Genomic DNA, 21,814 nt, shown 5'->3' with positions numbered 1-21,814 from the left:
ATTTGCTATAGTATTATTTGTAACAGTATCTCAAATAGGTGTCATAAATGTCAAAAAGAGGGAAAGAAAAGTGTGGGAAGAGAGAAAAACTGTCAGAGGAGCTTAGACTGCGCTCTAATCAAGGCTGAAATGCAGATTTCCAGAAAAACAAAGGTAATGTAATGCAGAGAGAGCAAGACTATTTTTATTATTGTTTCTGATAGACGATGAGTTATCATTTGCAATCACATACTGTAGCATTTTTCATCCTTAAGTATGAACTTCTTCCCCCACTGATATTTACATATAGGAAGATCTGACCTGGTCACATGGAAAATATGTAATGAACACTATTTGTTAATGTCAGCTTCTAGCCTAATGCCATTAACCAGGACATAAGCAGAGCTCTCATTTATACAGTTAGCATTTTTTACAAGACCCAAACTCTATAATTACATTTCTGCCATCCATGACTTGTTAATATTTGCCAGAGCATGAAAGATACCTTGTTAGCCACACTGCGTAATCAAAGAGTGATGACAAATTGTACTGATTTTGCATCTGGGAAAAGGTTGAGCGAGTTGGCCACAGGGTGCTTGTTGCTGTTTTTTTTTTGTTTTTTTTTGGCTTTTGGCTTCCTTGGCTTTCAACAGAAAGCTCAAAGGCTCTTTAGGGCAACCAGACTGAATTGAAATGTTTGGTTATGGTTGTCGGTAGAATTTATTGTATTACAATATTTCATATTTTCACAGCTGTCTACTTTAACTCACATCTGTTTTTTTGTTTTTTTAAATGTAGCTTATCCAAATCATCGATGCCAAAAAGACTGTGAAGTCATCCTAATTAGTACCCCTGAAGTAAAAAGGATAATTGGAGAAAAGTTCCTAACTTCAGAAGCAGCGACTTTTGAGTGCGACATCAGACACCTCCAGCATGTTTAAAGGTTTTGCAAGTGCCTGAATAGCTCCACCAGTATCTAAAGTGGGATGTTAAGGGAGGCGCTGATGGAGACAGGGTTTTCTGTTTTGTTTGCTTTAGAGCGGCAGTGTAATTGATACTCTACAAAATTGTGCTGACCTGTTGGTCTCATGGAGTATTGTTTTTAAGCAAGAAATTACAGTCTGGCGAAGACTCAAAGGCGACAGACTCTACTTAGTGACTCTGGGTGGGGTCCAGGTTGGTTGATAAAGCTTTTGAAGGTACACGTTGCACAAGAAAGGAGATAGAGATAGGTTGTGTGTTTGTATGAGTGTGGTCTAACTGATAAGATATCTGCGTTTAAAAATAGGGTCCCACTTTATATTAAGTGGCTTTAAGTACTATGTACTTACATCGAAAAATAAGTACAATGTACTTATTGTGTTCATGTTGTATTGTAAAACAATTTGCTATTGAGATGTGATACGGGTAAGGTTAGGGACAGGTGTGGTGGTATGGGTAGGTATAAGGGTGGGTTAAGTTGTAAGGGAAGGGTCAACTGTATACCGGTAATTACAAATGTAATTACATAAATGAATTACAGCTGTAATTACATGCTGGTATTTTTAAAATATAAGTACAATGTAAAAACATGTATATACACAATAAGTCCATTGTATCAAATTGTTAATTTCAATGTAAGTACTTAAAGCCACTTAATATAAAGTGGGACCAAAAATAGTAATGGGAGACTAATATTTTGTTACTTGTTCAGTCTAGTCCTTTAAAAAAAATACAAATAAAAAAAATAGTGAAACTTTTTAGGTACCGGTAATAGTTATGCTTTAGGTATGCAGAGATAATTCTTTCACGATAGCCTGAAAAACAGGATTACTAATTAAATTTTGTTTTGCATCTTTCTCACAGACATTTCTGAATTTGTTTTATAGTTCTTGTTCTCTGGTTGTGTGTGTGTACATATATGCCAAGTGTCAATATATACACCAAACCAAAATAGTCTTTATTTATTTTTCTCTCTCATAGTCTTTTACCCAAATGTGAGCAGTACAACATGCCCAAATCAATGGTTCAGAGGTCAAAATTAACTAAACATCTGGATGTACAGTTAGGTATAATGCCTTTTCTCAGGCCCCCTCTATATCCAAAACCCCCTCCCACCAAGCAGACACAAACATAAACGTGATAATACATGGCATAAAGCCAAACCTCTCCCACACTATCTCATATCTCTTTATCTCGCTGTCTTTCGCTCTGACACACAAACATATACACACACCTCTATTTCCCTCCTGTCCTCCCTAAACATCCAAATGGCAAACATTCCTTCCTCCCCATGCTTCCGCTGAAAAAGCCTCCCTCATCTGTACAGAACCGTACTGTAACCTCACCACTCATGTTACCACCCCTGGGACAAGCAGGTGATAAAATAGGACTCTGTCCAGCCAGCTCATCCTCCCGCATCTCTTCTAATGAGCACAAAAAGGGAGAGCTGGGACACAGAATGGACTCATTCCCTTTGAACACACTAATTATCCAGGATGATTTACACATTTGTTTGCTTGGGAATTTGAAGGGAGGATGGCTCGGGCACCGGTGTGAGCCTCTTGTTGAATACTGCGTTGTCTTTAGAGATTAGCAACTGTGAGCTCTTTTTCTGCTGAACCCCCCCTGCCTTTTCCAAATTGCTTTCGCTGCCTTTTTTGACAGCACGGGCAGAAAACATTTACCGTTCTACAAAGACAGTGAGAAAGAGAGAGAAAAAATATTATTTAATGAGAAAAATCCAGTAGCAATCGTTGAGCTGTTTTGAGTACCGTTTGACGCTGCCCTCGCTCCCCCCGTCGTCGCTGAGTCAGTGTCACCTCATTTTGATGGTGCGATAGGGGAGACGGGGCCGCCACCACAATTTGACACAACTAATTTAGACCCAGGCTTTTATGACACCCCAGAATGTATTACCTCGCATCGGCGTAATAATAATGGAGAAGCATCAATCAAATGGACCCTGTGCACACATTGTGCAATAAAGCTTATCTCTGACTGCCACAGTCTGTCTGACTCAACCCGGCTCAGTGACAATGAGTCTGTGTGCAGTTCTCTGGCATCAGCTTAGTTAACACAGCATAAATATGCAGTTTACGGGTCAATGACATTTTAATAAGCTTTCGGCTGACAGATCGCACACTGGTGTTTGGGAAAGTTTGGGTATATGCACTGGGTATACAGGGTGGCTTTGGGGAGAAATAAATTTTTTTCTTGCATGTTCACACAGCACTTGAAACACTTGATTTTGAGTTTTTTCCCCCTTCCTACTCCTCCATATTCATACCTTTTTTTGTCAGATTTACTGTGACTAAAATGGCATCTAATTTTAGTAAATGAAAATATAATTTTAGCTAATGAAGTGCAAAATTAACCAAAATATTTAAACATTTCATATACTGCTATTCAAAAGTAGGCTGGTAAGATTTTTTTATGTTTTGGGAAAAATGTTCACCAATGCTACATTTGTTTGATCAAAAATAGAGTTAAACTAATTCTTTTAAATATAACAATTTAAAATAAAATTTCTATTTTCATATACTGTATCTTTATTTATGCACTTATTCCTGTGATGGCAAAGCTGAATTTTCAGCATCAGAAAGCATTCTAATATGCTGACTTGGTGTATTTTCTCATTATCTTCAATGTTTAAAGCAGTTGTGCTGCTTGATATTTTTGTGATGCAGGGTTCTTTGATAAACATTTATTTAAAGTCTAGATTTTTCTTCTTCTTCAAAAGATAAAATAATAAAAATGATTAGTGCGATGTTAACATACAACACTGCCCTCTCTTTCCCTGTATTTACAATTATTCACTCTTTGCCATCTTTTTTGATAATGTTCTTTTTTTCTTCCTTTTCTCTCCTGCCCCTTTCAAAGTTCCCTTTGTGCCGAGAACGGTGATGTCATGGGCGGCGAACACCTGGATTTCTCAGGAGCTCATGTCACAGTATGTTTAGATGAGACGTATGGAGGTGTGCTGGCTGAAAGCCCTCGGCATAGCAGGAGATGACCTATTTGTTCGTGCTGATTAATGTCCCTGCCTGCTGAACTCAGGGTTACAAGCACTGGTTGGAATGGCTGCCTGCTGATAAGTACTGCTCTGCTGATTTTCAGACGACACCAAGCATGCCTTTTCGTTGACAAATGTTATCAATTTTAGGCAAAAGGCATTCATAATCTGCTTTAATACCATTATTTGTGTTGAAGTTTTGCCAGTAGAGTCATCAAACATGACTGGTTTACCTCCCTGGTTTTGACAGTTTTGTCAAGCGATTGAACGGGATGTCTTTGAGAGTCCTTGTGTCAGTCAGATTTAATTGTTGCCATGACAGGGTCACAGACCCCCTGCCATGTGGAGGCAGTCAGGTTGGTCTATAAAGGCTCCAGTTGGGCTAGAACAACATTAGCTTCATACAAGCAAACTTTCCGCCACGCACAGCTATGCCAAGTTCCAACGGGGAATTCTCTCTCTAAGAAATACTTGGCTATTGATCTAAACTGGCAATTGTTAATGTAAAGCTCCCTGACACCAGGAATAAATGCAACTAGTATCAATAGCTTAGTGACCTATCCACTATAGTCATCCGCTCTTGCTTTAAACAACAAGCATCTAAAGCTGTAAGTTTCACCCATTCAAACTGTAAAGAGTTTATAATCAGAGTTAAGTAGATGTACAGGGCAATAAGACATAGTGACTCCACTCATTATCGCCAGGGATATTGAGTTTGATCCCTTTACGTACAGACTGAGGTACATTGTCTCTGTGTAATGGATGTAGTTTGGCTTTGGTTTGAGAGGTTGATCGTTAGGCGTCATCCATATTGATCACATGATCAGTTATGGCTCAGACTCTACATTACACTGGTTGTTGGCTCATGATAAGATTGTGTTTGTGTCTGTTTTAACACCCTGTATCTAAGTAAAATACCAGCTTACAGACAATGCAGTCACGACAGAGAGAATTCCAGACATACCAGACCTCACATCACAAGCAAATTTTTGTGTAACTGTGGGGTAAAATGTGGTTAGACTAGCATAATCTAATGTATGTCCGCAGTATGAACCCAATGATGTGTTAAAGTGAACATGTAGTTTTTATACATTACCGTTGAAAAGTTTTGGGTCAGTAAGATTTTTACTTATTTTTTTAAAAGAAATTAATACTTTTATTCTGCAACGATGCAGATGCATAAACTTTATCAAAAGTGACAGTAAAAACATTTATAATGTTACAAAAGTTTTCGGTTTAAAATAAATGCCATTATTTTAGTCATAAAAATGATCACAGTTTCCAAAAATAAATAAACTAAACATTATATAATTTAGTTTACATATAATTATACTGTTTTCAACACTGAAGGCTGGACTAATGGCTGCTGAAAATTCAGGAATAATTTGCAATTTAAAATATGTTAAAATTTAAAACACTTCATTTAATTTGTAATAATATTTGACAATATCAATGTTTGTTTTTACAGTATTTTTGATCAAATAAATGCAGCCTTCTTTCAAACACATAAAAACGATATATATCTTACAGACCCCAAACGTTTAAAAGGTAATGTACAAGGAACACAAACTCTTTCAGACTATGTGTCAAAACTTTCCGATAACCAGTCCAGCCATATTTAACAATGTCCTGGCCCAGCTAGCGCTCTGTGGCACACCCACATCCCAGCTGTCACAGGCCCTGAGCTTTATTTAATGCCTTGTCTGGAGGTATTCGGGCAGCCATAATGCCTGGCTCTGAAATTGTGGAACAGAAGAGGTGTTATATTGGGGGTCTGGCTGGGGCAAGAGTGGCTTAGAGCCTGTCACCTGCAGTGTGCTTGACTTGACCATAAAGTAAGTGATGATTAGATTGTGGATTTGCCGGAGTGGCTGCAGGGCTGGCTTTAAGGCCTGGGTATATCATATGCTTGGTTTTTATGGCAATTTGAGTTTATGTTGGAATGGCTCATTCACACTTTGTTTGGGTTGCACTTTTCTTGACACTCTACTTGCCGCCAGTTGTATTGACCTGTGTAAACAGTACAAGGAGTAAAAGAACAGTTCACAAAGGCTTGATATGTAGTTCCCTGTGACAAGGCAGTAATTGTGTTTTTTAGCTTTCCTAATAAAACTCGTTTGTTCCGCAGCCAAACCCTTCTGGTTTGCTGAACCCTCCAGTGGCGCATGTTTCTGGGCTGATCTGCAGTACAGCACTTGTTTTTGGTATTATAACTCTTTAAAGAAACCTTTGGCAAATGTAAAAAACGTGGCATTTGAAATAATGAAAAGCAAAAACCATGCTGAATTGTGAATTTAACAGTGCATAAATCACGGTATAAAAGGAAATTTAGATTCCCATACCTAACAATGCCAACTAAAGCACAAACAGTGACAGGGACACTTTGTTCTGTGGGTTTGGAAAAGTTGCAATCGCCATGCGTATTAAAGACATATGTGGTTACTGTAAGGGCTTCTTATAATTTTGAAGCAGGCTGCAGAGAGAGGAGTTTATATACATGGACTTGGATGACCCTTTTGGGTCATTTCTACCAGGCTATGCATTGTAAAAAAGAACATAAAGATGAAGTGGTGTTTGTGCTGATAGATAAGATGTCTTGACACTCATGGACGCGGGAACTAGGGGTGCTGCAGGTGCTGCAGCACCCCCTGTTGGCGCTGCAGCACCCCCTTTGGCAAACTGTGATGACAATAAAATGATAGCTTATAAATATTTCTGGTTTCCACGACATTTTGTATGTCACGTTTGGTGTGTGGGATGAAGAGATGGATCATTTTAGTTATTATTTAATTAAAAATTATTTAATTTATCTTCAGTGTGTAGTATTAGCCAATCAGATGTGCCTTGACGCGCCTACGCAGCACGCACACTCACGGCCCACCACACACAAGTTGCGCAACTACTACGAGCAGGACAAGCTATTGTAGTTCCCGCCGGCGAACTTCCCGGTACCTTTGGTGTACCGAAATCATCGTAAGGTAGAGACACGGTGTCTTACATCTCTGCGTCTTTTTCCTGCCGCCATGCAGGCCCAGATTTATATAAAGGATCGTTAAGCGTTTAAGAATGTCCCTCGGATAAGACAGATTTGCATAGTCTGTTACTTTGTGGCACTTAGGCCTTTTTTTGGCCGTTATGCGGTTTATGAACACTTAATCTACTTGTGGTTGTTTTAAAATAAACATTCCTGCGCGACAGAAATCCATGTCCGCGCGCGTCTGTGCATGTTTCCTAGCGACTGCAGCGCGCGCACATCTGAGCACACCCGAAACGCTATTGAGCTATGAAAACATGACGAAACAAAAGTTTGTACATAATACAAATAAATGTATTTTTATTCATTATTTGCTTCTATTGTATTCCAATTTTTTGGCCTTCAAACACCTTAAAATGCACATATGTAGGTCCGAGAAATCCAAAATTTCTCGGGGGAGCATTCCCCCGAACCCCCCTAAGCTGCCTAACGACCCACCCTGTTTTATAAACAAACGCCCCTGCCTGCAGAACTGTATAGCACGGGGAATAAACTGTACTGTCTTTGATTGTGTGTCAGTATCCCCACCCCGCCAGCACCAGCACCCCCTGTCAAAAATGACTTCCCGCGCGCCTGTTGACACTATATGGCCAGATTTACTAACAGCTTGCACCAGCACAAACCCTTTTTTGGCGTTAAAAAACTACTGTCAGGATTTACTAAAGACAAACAGTGAAAAAAGAGTGCTGAATGGACAGTTTTTTTTTCCGGCTGATCTAATTTTATATGCATTTTTAAGAGTTTCCCTTTCAGATGCAAAATTTATTGGAGGAAAGTATTTAAATGAATCATGCAAAGTGATTTACTAAGGTTTGCATTAGTCAATTTACCCCCAAAAAAGCATGTCTTAAACCAGACGCTAATTTGCGCTGCTCTTGGTAGATTGCGTTGGTCATTATGGAAATGATCCGACTGCGTCTGTGTTCTTTCATTTGCTTCTTAAAATTGCTCTCTCACGATCATTTGCCATATTTAGTAAATCTGACCCTATATGTAGACTACCAGTCAAAAGTTCAGTAAGACTTTCTTTAAAGAACTTAAAGACATTTGAAGGATCATGTGACACTTAAGACTGTAGAAATGGCTCTTGATTATGTTTTAAAATATATTAAAATAGAACGGTTTATATTAATTGGTAATCATATATTTTGATCAAATAAATGCAGCCTTGATGAACATAAGAGTCTTCCTTCAAAAACATTAGGAGGTCTTCCTGACCCTAAAGTTTTGAACTTCAGGTTGGTGTTCACGATGTCCATCACATGAAATATTTTCCTGACACCCATGTTAATACAGAACACTCACACCTATGTTGACATTTGCAATGTGTCTGTTGATATGAGGTCATAGAGTAATGTATTTGTAAGACTAAGCTTGTTTGTTCTCTCTTATCTTAAGGAGGGCTGAAACATTGTATGTTTTAGATGTAGGTGCCTTGAAAACTCAGTTGTATGGGTGTGTGCTCCTTACGTGGGTCAGGTTTTGGCTACATGGAGACCAAATGTACCCAGAAATATTGTAAAACCTGCAATCACCTTGTAGGTAAAGAGTTTTGAGTGCGGTTGGGGGAAAGAAAATTTCGTAGTTCAGTATAAAAGCAACAGAAGTCAAAGGAAAGTCCTCACCAGTGTTTAATGTATTCTTTGGTAAAGCACTGTGAAGAAAATAGTACATCTTTGTGTCCATTCTTATCTCCAGTCTCCCTGCAGATTCTTTATATACAAAAAGCATTGCACTCAGCCATCACCACTCTACATCTTGCGGCACGGAGATACTCCGAAGATGTCAGTTCTCCCTAAACAATCGTAAAAGCTTTTCCATCAAAGCGTCTTTGTGTTAGGTCCAGCTTTCCCCCATCACTGTCAGCGATAGGGAAGCGTTATCTTTAGAGACTGTAAGGAAGGTGTTAGAAACCTTATTTATTGTCAGGATCATTATTATTATATTTTTCAATTAGAAACTTACACAACTTTGACCAAGGCCGTAAGTGGATAAACATTAGCTCATTAGCTAATTAACCCATTATTTGTTAGCAATTCATGCACATTTCTTACATTGTGTTATGTAGTTTATGTTTGTCATTTAGCCTATATAGCGCCACCTTTTATCCAAAAATGCATTGAATTGTACACTTTTACAGTCTAAGTCTATAAGTAGACCCACCAAGTTTTTTTTCAATTGATCCCTTATTTTGTAACCTTGTCCAATAACAGCCAAAAGCTGATGGGCTGATGACAATCATTTATTTTTTTCAATAATTGTTGCTTCCAGCTAAGCTTCAGCTCTTGTGTTTGCTTATGTCACCGCATACAATACAATACTCACTGCTCAAGCCAATATTATATATTTAGAGCTCTAATAAGCTCCAATCCATCTGAATTTGCTTTTAGGAATACCAAACTTTGGACAGAACTTGTGGAGCCTTTGGTTGATGTCTCCAAGACCTTAGGTGCAATATTTCAAATCCATCACTTATCCATTCTTGCTTTGTAAATTACATTCCTACATCATGTCCAAGCCAGCTAATCCCTGACATGTGAATTAGTACATGTGTCGCTGACCTTTTGATCTGGCCGGTCGGGATGCAAACAGCTCCAGTTACATCTGGAGCCTTTACGAATGGGCAACAACATGGTCTTTCAATCAGAGCTCAGCATATTTAGGGTATCTTTCCACTACAGTATGTGGTTTGTCTGAAGAGCTGTCAGAGAGCTAAAATGGAGAAGTGAAAGGATTAGTGGTGGTGAAAAAAATGGACATTCATCAGGATGAAGGAGGGACTGAACTGGAATTCACCGCATGCATTCGTCTTCTGATCTCATGAAACTTCTAGAGTGATTTCACAGTGTCCTGGTGCTTTTTTTGGACAGCAGTTGGAGCTTAGTGTCACATGGAAATCTTGTTTATGGGAGAACCGTTGTTTCGGAATAAAGTTGGTGTCCAAATTACATGGTAGTTTTCTTTTTTCTTTTTTATAGTGAATTTCCATACTGGTCTAGGCAAGTTTAGCTGGTGGACAAGCATAGCCACCCATTGCATTTCTAAAGGTGGTTTACCAATAAATTCTCACTGGTTCAGATAGCAAAACTTAATCCTGGTTAATCACCATGGTCTTTTTGGTTAAGCTGGTTGACTAAGAAGAGAAGGAGTCTTGTGTCATGTGTCCTGGCGCTGGGCCTGATCTAAATGTAAAAATAGGGAAAATGAGCTGGCACAGTTAAATATTCAATACTATATTCAGCAATATCAATATGGTACCAATATATTGTTTATCCCTACTCTTTTCAGCATAGTTTATTTATAATGCAAGGTCCAATTCTGCACAGCAATCTTTGGCACACAGTGGCATATCTGGTCGTCATAGAGGAGATGAGAATAATTTATAAATGGCTGATGAATATGGAGGAGGGGGAAAGGGCTGTCTGTGGAGGATAAATGTTCAGCAATGGCTCAGTCAGAGGGACAGAGACGGCTATAAGATACCTCTTGAACCCTCTGTTCAGAACGACAAACTGCCTTCAACCAGGCAAATGCTTAGAGATTAACATACGCACTGCAGATTCAAAGGAGCAATTTCATTTCAAAACTCAATCCGCCAGCTTGAGGATTTGCATGGCTAATTAGCAGCTCTGGCACTCATTTTCTCCATCTTCTTTCCTTCTCTCTGCTCCTTCATCTATCTTTGCAGGAGTTATCCTCTGTTGTGATAGCAAGAGGAAAGAGAGCCATACACTAAATTAAGCCTACCTGTTAGACTTATGTAAAAGATCCCATTACATGTTCAGCTACTCCTTTGCTCTATATGTATTAATGCATAAGCGACGTGAATGGTCACAGTAGCTATGATATTTCAATTTATTAGATTAATGATGGGTTAACACGGATCGGCTTGCATCCATTTAGCTCGGAACTGAATTCATTACATTACATATGTGACATATGGATACTAATTTCCTGTTAAAGAGGTTGGCCTATTATTTTGTGAATTTACAAATTAGGCTACACATACATTCAGAAGATTTGGGTTAGTAAAAATATTAGTTTTATTCAGCAAGGATGCATTAAATTGAGTAAAGACATTATTTAAAAAAAATTCTATTTCAAAATAAAATCTTTTTTTTTTTTTTTTTCATTTTTACTCCCTCAATAGCCATATAGCCAACTTGAGAAGTCTATACAGTGCATACAAGAACATAAGGGCTCAATAGGATTCTTTGCTGAACCTAAGGCATTTCTAAAAGCCATTAAAGAAGCTTTATTTGTAGGAGTGCAGGCCTGAAATGTACTCGACTTACAATCTCTTGATGATCTCCATTTTCTCTTCTCTCTTTTTTTCAGATACAGAGATACTGAGTGAGCATGAACGAGAGAGCGAGAGAGCTGGACCGAGATGGAGAACATCCCTATAATTACAAGTGAGGTTCATTTGAGTGCAGTATGCATTTACAGTATATGTATATCACTCTGTAGATGGGATTACCCTCATAGCCCTGCATCCAATTAGATAAACTGCCTTTAATAATTCAACCTAACCCACCGTTCCAGAATAATGAGTGAGATAATGCTGCAGTATCTCAGACACAGATGTAATTTATTGCTGAGAGAGCAGCATTTATGGAGAATGTGATTTTCTACAGGCATAATGAGAGTTCGGGAGTTCACCGCAAATGTTATGGACTTGATTCCTTTGGATGTGCAAAATGTTGCCGTGAGCTTCGTAAGTGCATTTAGATTAGATTGTTTTTAAAATTGGTTTATGGCAATAAGGTAATTGCTCAGATGAATCTGGTTGATAAAAATAATCTTTTTCTTGAAAATATGATTCTGTTGGAACGAACTTTTATGATCACGATTGTTAACAAAGTAATTTTCCCTGTCCGTATGGACTTGAACAAAATATTTTGGCATGAGAAAGGGAACAATAATGGCTTGTGCGGTAATGATACAGTAGTGAGGGAGCATTATGTGGTTCTTTGTATCACTTTAATATCAGAACAACTATTTTTCCATTTTCTTTTCTTTACTCCTTTCCTTTTCATCTTTTCCTCTCGCTTTCCCAGTGTCCTTGACTGTCTGACTCCTCCCATAAACAGCGCAGGAATCACATCTTGGCATTCCTGAAACAACACTGGATTTGATTTTACAACCCAATTAAAGTCGAGCTGTAAATCAGTGGGGCAGTAGAGCCTTTTCCCCTTCATTCTCTTTTCCTTTTTTCTCTCCTTTCGCTTAGCACCTTCAGCAGAATTTAGTATCCCCGAAGGCTGTGAACCAATATCAGGACAGCTTATAAAAGCAACAGGGCTGAGAATAGAGGCAGGACTGATGAGGGCGTTTACAGGGCAGCCAAGGATGCCACCCTTGAGGTTACTAAATCACAAAGCTGTGATGGCTAGCAAGTGGATGCGTGGCTCTCGTCCATGGAGACTAGAACTCTTTAAGTCTTCAGCACTAAATCCTGGATGAGTCTGTGTGCTTTCGGCTAGATCTAGAAACTTTATAAGCAATATATATAGTTGTAAAGGTCATTTTAAATATTACTATATGATAATTATCTTACACAAGTTTTCTATTTCAAATATATGCTGTTCTTTTGGACCCTCTGTTTATTAAGGAATCCGGGGAAAAAATATACACCGTATCACAGTTTCCACAAAATAATATTAAACAGCAACTGTTTTCAACATTTCTGAAGCATCAGGTGACACTGAAGACTGGAGTAAAATAGAAAACTTTATTATTATTTGAAATTGTAATAATATTTCACAATATTACTGTTTTTTAACTGTATTTTTGATCGAATAAATTCAGCCTTGATGAGCATAAGACACGTCTTTCAAAAACATTTAAACACCAAACGTTAATGAACATTAACCCTGTTTTCTCTTGGAGCAGTGCTTCAACTACAGTTAAACTGGAGACTGGTAGAGCAATATTTGTCCAAGCTTTTGGCTACATATTCAAATCCTATTCGGGGCAAGACCTGGACAGGAATCTCTATCAGTCTCACCATGTGGGATTTAACAGGAATACTGTGGCTTACTGATGTACATGTTTCCTGCAGCACACATCCGCTGGTAGATTAAACCATCTCGCTGTGTGGCAATGTTTTTGTTTTACACAACATCCGTCGCTAAGACAGTAATTGCCTTCTGTAATAAATCAAAGCCGTTACAGGCGATTGTCATTTTTCATTAGCGCGACAACAGGTCAATGCAGGCTCACGGCTATTAGTCAGAAATTTCCTCTAATGGCATATCAATAACTCTGTGACACCTAGCGCACTGACCGACTGCATGATCTAAATTCTCTTTTTTTTCCATTTATAAAAGCCAGAATGAGACTCGTTTCATTTTAAGAAGAGGCGTGATGTGCATTAAAGCTTTTTGAGATGAAAATTTCCTTCTGGCATTCACCTAATTGCTTAGTTTATATAACAGAAACAGAGGGTGGAATTTAAATAGCTTGAAGTCTGTTTGGGCACACTGTCTTTTATACAAAAAGACAGCACATTCAACTGAAATTTGCTTATTTTCATGTGGCCATTAATCTTTTACGTGTCATACACACACTCATATGCACAAACACCCATTATGAATACGCATCTGGCAATATGCTGTTGATGACAAATGCGAGGAACACCTCGGATAGACAGTGCGACAAAGTCAATTTGCCTCCAAGAGACATTTGAGAGAAATTAGGCCAGTGCAGTCATTGTGCCCTGAGTGTTTGTCTTCAGACCCCAATGAATAAAACCTTGCAGCACTTTTTGTTCTTGGTCTTTGTCATGTCATTAGAAGCCTTACAGATGGAGTAATGAGGAAAGGCAGTCCTTCAGTCCAACTTACTAAGCCAAGAAACTGCTTTGAGCATTGGCGAATGATATTCACAGGCCTAAGATATCAAATCAGGTTCGTTTTGTCACTATGTTGTTGTTAGTTAGGCGTTTTGCAGTTATGTGACTGGTATCGATTAACATGCGTATGATACATTTGGAGCCTGCTAAACATCACAAATGATGCCATTCACTATGGAAAGTAGTATGATTATTTTTTCCTTGTCTATTTTCTGTGTAATACCTTCGTCTTGAAATACTTTTTTTTACGTGAGTAGCATTCTGGCTGCACCACAGCCCTGGCATTTGCTTGTCCTAATTTAACTCTTGATTTAATGTCTTTTACAGACTTAAGCTAAGTATAACCATGAGGTCTTACACGTAAAGCTCTGAGATCGGCAAATTTGATCACTGTTATTTCTGACTTAAGTGGACAACGATTGATTGAGGTCTCTTGGGAACGGGAAGAATAACATTGTTTTTTGCACACCATGGCTTAGGCCTCAATCAAGCAACAATTTGGACTTGGCACACCAGGTGAGCGGATTTCACAGACAAATAATGACGACTGTGATTAGGGACAGAGTTGAATTTAAAGCAGTCTGTCTTCATGACCTCTTCATGGTTTGAATATGACTCCACGTTCCTCAGGCTCGAGCTCTGAAGTGCTCCTCTCTGACCATAGCTCTGCAGCAGAGAGATCTCTACACCTGTGCGCTGCGTACTTGTGACATGTTGACGCAGCTGTGGTTTCGGCGGAGAATTTTAGACGGCAGACACACCGCAGCGAGCTTGCACCTGTGGGATTGTGGGTAGATGTTCAATCTGAGTTCAGAGCATTTGACAGCTGGTCTATTCTCAACTATATTCGATTCTTGGTTGCAGTGTCAAAAGCTGTTGTTGTCAAATGCCAGTGCCAGTGCCAGTCAAATGCCAGTGTTCGTACTCATGTTTTACGAACATGAGTACGAACATGTACTCATGTACCCCCCCCCCCCCCCTTCATTTAAATACTTTTACACCTAAATAAATTAATAGCACTTTTGACAAATACTGTTGATTAAGCTTAACTTACTGAATCCAGAATATTCCTTGGGGGGGGGGGAAAGGAGAATAAAAGTGATCCAAAGGGATTATTTAAGACAAAAAATTAGTGCCTACAAGTGTTCACTGATTCAGAGGCATATTTCCTCTGCAAAAGCCATAAGTAAAATTTTTCTGATCACAGAACAGTAAAAAAGACTAAAAATTTAAGACTAAAAAATTGTGTCTACAAGTGTTCACTGATTCAGAGGCATATTTCCTCTGCAAAAGCTATTAAGTAAAAATTTTCTGATCACAGAACAGTAAAAAAAAATGGTATAGTAGGGTAGGTCAGCCCTGAACCCAACATGAACAAGGCTGATAATGCAGAAACATAAATCACCAGAGCTTTCTGCAGGCTCTCTCATTCAACACATATGCCTCTAGTCACTGAGGCCTCCTGGGACATCATGATTCGTTCCTCAGCTGTGGCCCCTTACCTGCTGGGTGGCAGGGCTCTTTAGTAAATCGTGTTGGGGCGATGAGTCATTAGTGGGTGCTTTTCCTCTGTTGTCGGCATTATGGGATATTAAACATAGCTATGGCCCTCGGTGGGTGGAGATGCTGGGCACAACACATTACGTTCGCCTGTCGTTATGGGCTGTAATGACCCTGCAGCGCTGTGGGGTTTTATGGTGTGGTGATATGAGGCAAAGCATATAGGCAGTCAAGGCAGTAATGCCGGTAGTTTGATGTGGGCAAGAATGATGGGATATAAAGGGTTTTCCAGATATTGAGAATAAAACTGATCATTATTATTTGACCATAAATGGATTACATGCTAAATTAAATAATCTAAAACAAAAATTTAATTAAAACTCGGTGGGAAACTTTGCATATTTAGAGATATGCCATGTTTTTTTATTTTAATGATGCACATGGTATATTACTTTTCACACACACACACACACACACACACGCGCGCACACACACGCGCGCGCACACGCACACACACACACACGCACACACGCACACACGCACACGCGCACACACACACACACACACACACACACACACACACACACACACACACACACACACACACACACACACACACACACACACACATTTTTTTCTTTCATTAGGGCCCAAGCCCTGAAAGGGCGCAGAGACCTATTGTTCTTCTAAGGATTTTTAGGGCCCAAGCCTTGAAAAGGCGAAGGCCCTATTGTTTTTCTTAGGATTATTATTTATTCTTCTTCTTCTTCTTTTTCTTCTTTATTAGGGCCCAAGCCTTGAAAAGGCGAAGGCCCTATTGTTTTCCTTCGGATTATTATTATTATTATTATTATTATTTTTCTTACGACTATTCGGGCACTTTTGGGTCTCTTAACGTGCTCAAAAACTCTTGAAACTTTGCACATGGGTCAGAACCCGCGGCCATTAGGGCCGGGCTGAAGTTGGGACCCGGGCGTGGCAGGGGGGCTCGACAGCGCCCCCTGGAACGGGGTCTGAAAACTTGGTCCATAAATCAAACACGCTTGCATGTAATAATATGATAATCGATGTACTTATAGATCTCATCGGTTCATATATCCTTAATGCTTTTACTTTTTACGCCAGCCCAACAGGAAGTCGGCTATTTAGGGTAGTTTAAAAACGCATGTTCTGGCATTTTAAATACTCCTCCTAGAGAATTCATCCAAACACCACGAAACTCGGTCAGCATGAAGTCAAGACTGATGGCAGTTAAGCTCCATCCACAAAGAAATTGAGTTCAAGTCCCGGGTCATGTTTTTTTTTGTTTGTTTTTTGTTTTTTCATACTTTTGGGATTTTGACGACAGGTCCCGGGTCATCGTTTTTTTTTTTTTTTTCATACTTTCCTATCATTGTTAAAAGGCAAAAGATATTCTTTAAACTGATGGCAGTTAAGCTCCATCCACAAAGAAATTGAGTTCAAGTCCCGGCTCATGTTTTTTTTTGTTTTTTTTGTTCATACTTTTGGGATTTTGACGACAGGTCCCGGGTCATCGTTTTTTTTTTTTTCATACTTTCCTATCATGGTTAAAAGGCAAAATATATTCTTTAAACTGATGCCAGTTAAGCTCCATCCACAAAAAAATTGAGTTCAAGTCCCGGGTCATGTTTTTTTTTGTTTTTTTGTTCATACTTTTGGGATTTTGACGACAGGTCCCGGGTCATCGTTTTTTTTTTTTTTTCCATACTTTCCTATCATGGTTAAAAGGCAAAAGATATTCTTTAAACTGATGGCAGTTAAGCTCCATCCACAAAAAAATTGAGTTCAAGTCCCCGGTTATGTTTTTTTTTTTTTCATACTTTTGGGATTTTGACGACAGGTCCCGGGTCATCGTTTTTTTTTTTGTTTTGTTTTTTCATACTTTCCTATCATTGTTAAAAGGCAAAAGATATTCTTTAAACTGATGGCAGTTAAGCTCCATCCACAAAGAAATTGAGTTCAAGTCCCGGGTCATGTTTTTTTTTGTTTTTTTGTTCATACTTTTGGGATTTTGACGACAGGTCCCGGGTCATCGTTTTTTTTTTTGTTTGTTTTTTTTCATACTTTCCTATCATTGTTAAAAGGCAAAAGATATTCTTTAAACTGATGGCAGTTAAGCTCCATCCACAAAAAAATTGAGTTCAAGTCCCGGGTCATGTTTTTTTTCTTTCTTTTTTTTCATACATTTGGGATTTTGACGACAGGTCCCGGGTCATCGGTTTTTTTTTTTTTTTTTCATACTTTCCTATCATGGTTAAAAGGCAAAATATATTCTTTAAACTGATGGCAGTTAAGCTCCATCCACAAAAAAATTTAGTTCAAGTCCCGGGTCATGTTTTTTTTTTTTCATTTTTTTTCATACTTTTGGGATTTTGACGACAGGTCCCGGGTCATCGTTTGTTTTTGTTTTTTTTTTTTCATACTTTCCTATCATGGTTAAAAGGCAAAATATATTCTTTAAACTGATGGCAGTTAAGCTCCATCCACAAAAAAATTGAGTTCAAGTCCCGGGTCATGTTTTTTTTTTTTCTTTTTTTTTCATACTTTTGGGATTTTGACGACAGGTCCCGGGTCATCGTTTTTTTTTTTTTTTTTTTTTCATACTTTCCTATCATGGTTAAAAGGCAAAATATATTCTTTAAACTGATGGCAGTTAAGCTCCATCCACAAAAAAATTGAGTTCAAGTCCCGGGTCATGTTTTTTTTTTTTTTTTTTTTTTCTCATACTTTTGGGATTTTGACGACAGGTCCCGGGTCATCGTTTTTTTTTTTTTTTTTCATACTTTCCTATCATTGTTAAAAGGCAAAAGATATTCTTTAAACTGATGGCAGTTAAGCTCCATCCACAAAGGTATTGAGTTCAAGTCCCGGGTCATGTTTTTTTTTTTTTTTTTTTTTTTTACTTTTGGGATTTTGACGACAGGTCCCGGGTCATCGTTTTTTTTTTTTTTTTGGTTGTTTTTCATACTTTCCTATCATGGTTAAAAGGCAAAATATATTCTTTAAACTAAAAAATTGAGTTCAAGTCCCGGGTTATGTTTTTTTTTTTTTCATACTTTTGGGATTTTGACGACAGGTCCCGGGTCATCGTTTTTTTTTTTTTTTTCATACTTTCCTATCATTGTTAAAAGGCAAAAGCTATTCTTTAAACTGATGGCAGTTAAGCTCCATCCACAAAGAAATTGAGTTCAAGTCCCGGGTCATGTTTTTTTTTGTTTTTTTGTTCATACTTTTGGGATTTTGACGACAGGTCCCGGGTCATCGTTTTTTTTTTTTTTTCATACTTTCCTATCATTGTTAAAAGGCAAAATATATTCTTTAAACTGATGGCAGTTAAGCTCCATCCACAAAAAAATTGAGTTCAAGTCCCGGGTCATGTTTTTTTTTGTTTTTTTGTTTTTTCATACTTTTGGGATTTTGACGACAGGTCCCGGGTCATCGTTTTTTTTTTTTTTCATACTTTCCTATCATTGTTAAAAGGCAAAAGATATTCTTTAAACTGATGGCAGTTAAGCTCCATCCACAAAAAAATTGAGTTCAAGTCCCGGGTCATGTTTTTTTTTTTTTTCTTTTTTCATACTTTTGGGATTTTGACGACAGGTCCCGGGTCATCGTTTTTTTTTTTTTTTTTTTTTTCATACTTTCCTATCATGGTTAAAAGGCAAAAGATATTCTTTAAACTGATGGCAGTTAAGCTCCATCCACAAAGAAATTGAGTTCAAGTCCCGGGTCATGTTTTTTTTTTTCATACTTTTGGGATTTTGACGACAGGTCCCGGGTCATCGTTTTTTTTTTTTTTTTTTTTTTTCATACTTTCCTATCATGGTTAAAAGTCAAAAGATATTCTTTAAACTGATGGCAGTTAAGCTCCATCCACAAAGAAATTGAGTTCAAGTCCCGGGTCATGTTTTTTTTTGTTTTTTTGTTCATACTTTTGGGATTTTGACGACAGGTCCCGGGTCATCGTTTTTTTTTTTTTTTCATACTTTCCTATCATGGTTAAAAGGCAAAAGATATTCTTTAAACTGATGGCAGTTAAGCTCCATCCACAAAAAAATTGAGTTCAAGTCCCGGGTTATGTTTTTTTTTTTTCATACTTTTGGGATTTTGACGACAGGTCCCGGGTCATCGTTTTTTTTTTTTTTTTCATACTTTCCTATCATGGTTAAAAGTCAAAAGATATTCTTTAAACTGATGGCAGTTAAGCTCCATCCACAAAGAAATTGAGTTCAAGTCCCGGGTCATGGTTTTTTTTTTTTTTTTTTTTTTTTTCATACTTTTGGGATTTTGACGACAGGTCCCGGGTCATCGTTTTTTTTTTTTTTTTGGTTGTTTTTCATACTTTCCTATCATGGTTAAAAGGCAAAATATATTCTTTAAACTAAAAAATTGAGTTCAAGTCCCGGGTTATGTTTTTTTTTTTTCATACTTTTGGGATTTTGACGACAGGTCCCGGGTCATCGTTTTTTTTTTTTTTTTCATACTTTCCTATCATGGTTAAAAGTCAAAAGATATTCTTTAAACTGATGGCAGTTAAGCTCCATCCACAAAGAAATTGAGTTCAAGTCCCGGCTCATGTTTTTTTTTGTTTTTTTGTTCATACTTTTGGGATTTTGACGACAGGTCCCGGGTCATCGTTTTTTTTTTTTTTTCATACTTTCCTATCATGGTTAAAAGGCAAAATATATTCTTTAAACTGATGGCAGTTAAGCTCCATCCACAAAAAAATTGAGTTAAAGTCCCGGGTCATGTTTTTTTTTGTTTTTTTGTTCATACTTTTGGGATTTTGACGACAGGTCCCGGGTCATCGTTTTTTTTTTTTTTTTCATACTTTCCTATCATGGTTAAAAGGCAAAAGATATTCTTTAAACTGATGGCAGTTAAGCTCCATCCACAAAGAAATTGAGTTCAAGTCCCGGGTCATGTTTTTTTTTTTTTTTTTTTTTCTCATACTTTTGGGATTTTGACGACAGGTCCCGGGTCATCGTTTTTTTTTTTTGTTTTTTTTTTTTCATACTTTCCTATCATTGTTAATAGGCAAAAGATATTCTTTAAACTGATGGCAGTTAAGCTCCATCCACAAAGAAATTGAGTTCAAGTCCCGGGTCATGTTTTTTTTTGTTTTTTTGTTCATACTTTTGGGATTTTGACGACAGGTCCCGGGTCATCGTTTTTTTTTTGTTTTTGTTTTTTTCATACTTTCCTATCATTGTTAAAAGGCAAAATATATTCTTTAAACTGATGGCAGTTAAGCTCCATCCACAAAAAAATTTAGTTCAAGTCCCGGGTCATGTTTTTTTTTTTTTCATTTTTTTTCATACTTTTGGGATTTTGACGACAGGTCCCGGGTCATCGTTTGTTTTTTTTTTGTTTTTTTCATACTTTCCTATCATGGTTAAAAGGCAAAATATATTCTTTAAACTGATGGCAGTTAAGCTCCATCCACAAAAAAATTGAGTTCAAGTCCCGGGTCATGTTTTTTTTTTTTTTTTTTTTTTTCTCATACTTTTGGGATTTTGACGACAGGTCCCGGGTCATCGTTTTTTTTTTTTTTTTCATACTTTCCTATCATGGTTAAAAGGCAAAAGATATTCTTTAAACTGATGGCAGTTAAGCTCCATCCACAAAGAAATTGAGTTCAAGTCCCGGGTCATGGTTTTTTTTTTTTTTTTTTTTTTTTTCATACTTTTGGGATTTTGACGACAGGTCCCGGGTCATCGTTTTTTTTTTTTTTTTGGTTGTTTTTCATACTTTCCTATCATGGTTAAAAGGCAAAATATATTCTTTAAACTAAAAAATTGAGTTCAAGTCCCGGGTTATGTTTTTTTTTTTCATACTTTTGGGATTTTGACGACAGGTCCCGGGTCATCGTTTTTTTTTTTTTTTTTTTTTTTTCATACTTTCCTATCATTGTTAAAAGGCAAAAGCTATTCTTTAAACTGATGGCAGTTAAGCTCCATCCACAAAGAAATTGAGTTCAAGTCCCGGGTCATGTTTTTTTTTGTTTTTTTGTTCATACTTTTGGGATTTTGACGACAGGTCCCGGGTCATCGTTTTTTTTTTTTTTCATACTTTCCTATCATGGTTAAAAGGCAAAATATATTCTTTAAACTGATGGCAGTTAAGCTCCATCCACAAAAAAATTGAGTTCAAGTCCCGGGTCATGTTTTTTTCTTTTCTTTTTTTTTCATACTTTTGGGATTTTGACGACAGGTCCCGGGTCATCGTTTTTTTTTTTTTTCATACTTTCCTATCATTGTTAAAAGGCAAAAGATATTCTTTAAACTGATGGCAGTTAAGCTCCATCCACAAAAAAATTGAGTTCAAGTCCCGGGTCATGTTTTTTTTTGTTTTTTTGTTTTTTCATACTTTTGGGATTTTGACGACAGGTCCCGGGTCATCGTTTTTTTTTTTTTTTTCATACTTTCCT

General features: G+C 37.6%; 1 protein-coding gene across 11 annotated transcripts in view; it reads left to right on the top strand.

Annotated features, from left to right (window-relative positions):
- Positions 1-21,814, top strand: part of LOC306989739 (uncharacterized protein) — a 95,589-nt gene that overhangs the window by 52,019 nt on the left and 21,756 nt on the right. For 9 of the 11 annotated variants that reach the window (XR_013795707.1, XM_079595692.1, XM_079595690.1 and 6 more), the window contains one exon: positions 11,346-11,422. The gene's annotated coding sequence lies outside the window, so the exon portion shown is untranslated. Of the gene's footprint in view, positions 1-38; positions 148-11,345; positions 11,423-11,644; positions 11,725-21,814 lie in introns of those variants that run through there. The other 2 variants (XM_079595693.1, XM_079595691.1) reach the window with 2 other exon arrangements.

Source organism: Phoxinus phoxinus (assembly GCF_949152265.1).
Source record: "Phoxinus phoxinus genome assembly, chromosome: 21".
NCBI lineage: Eukaryota > Metazoa > Chordata > Actinopteri > Cypriniformes > Leuciscidae > Phoxinus > Phoxinus phoxinus.
This window is presented reverse-complemented; position numbering and strand designations above follow the sequence as displayed.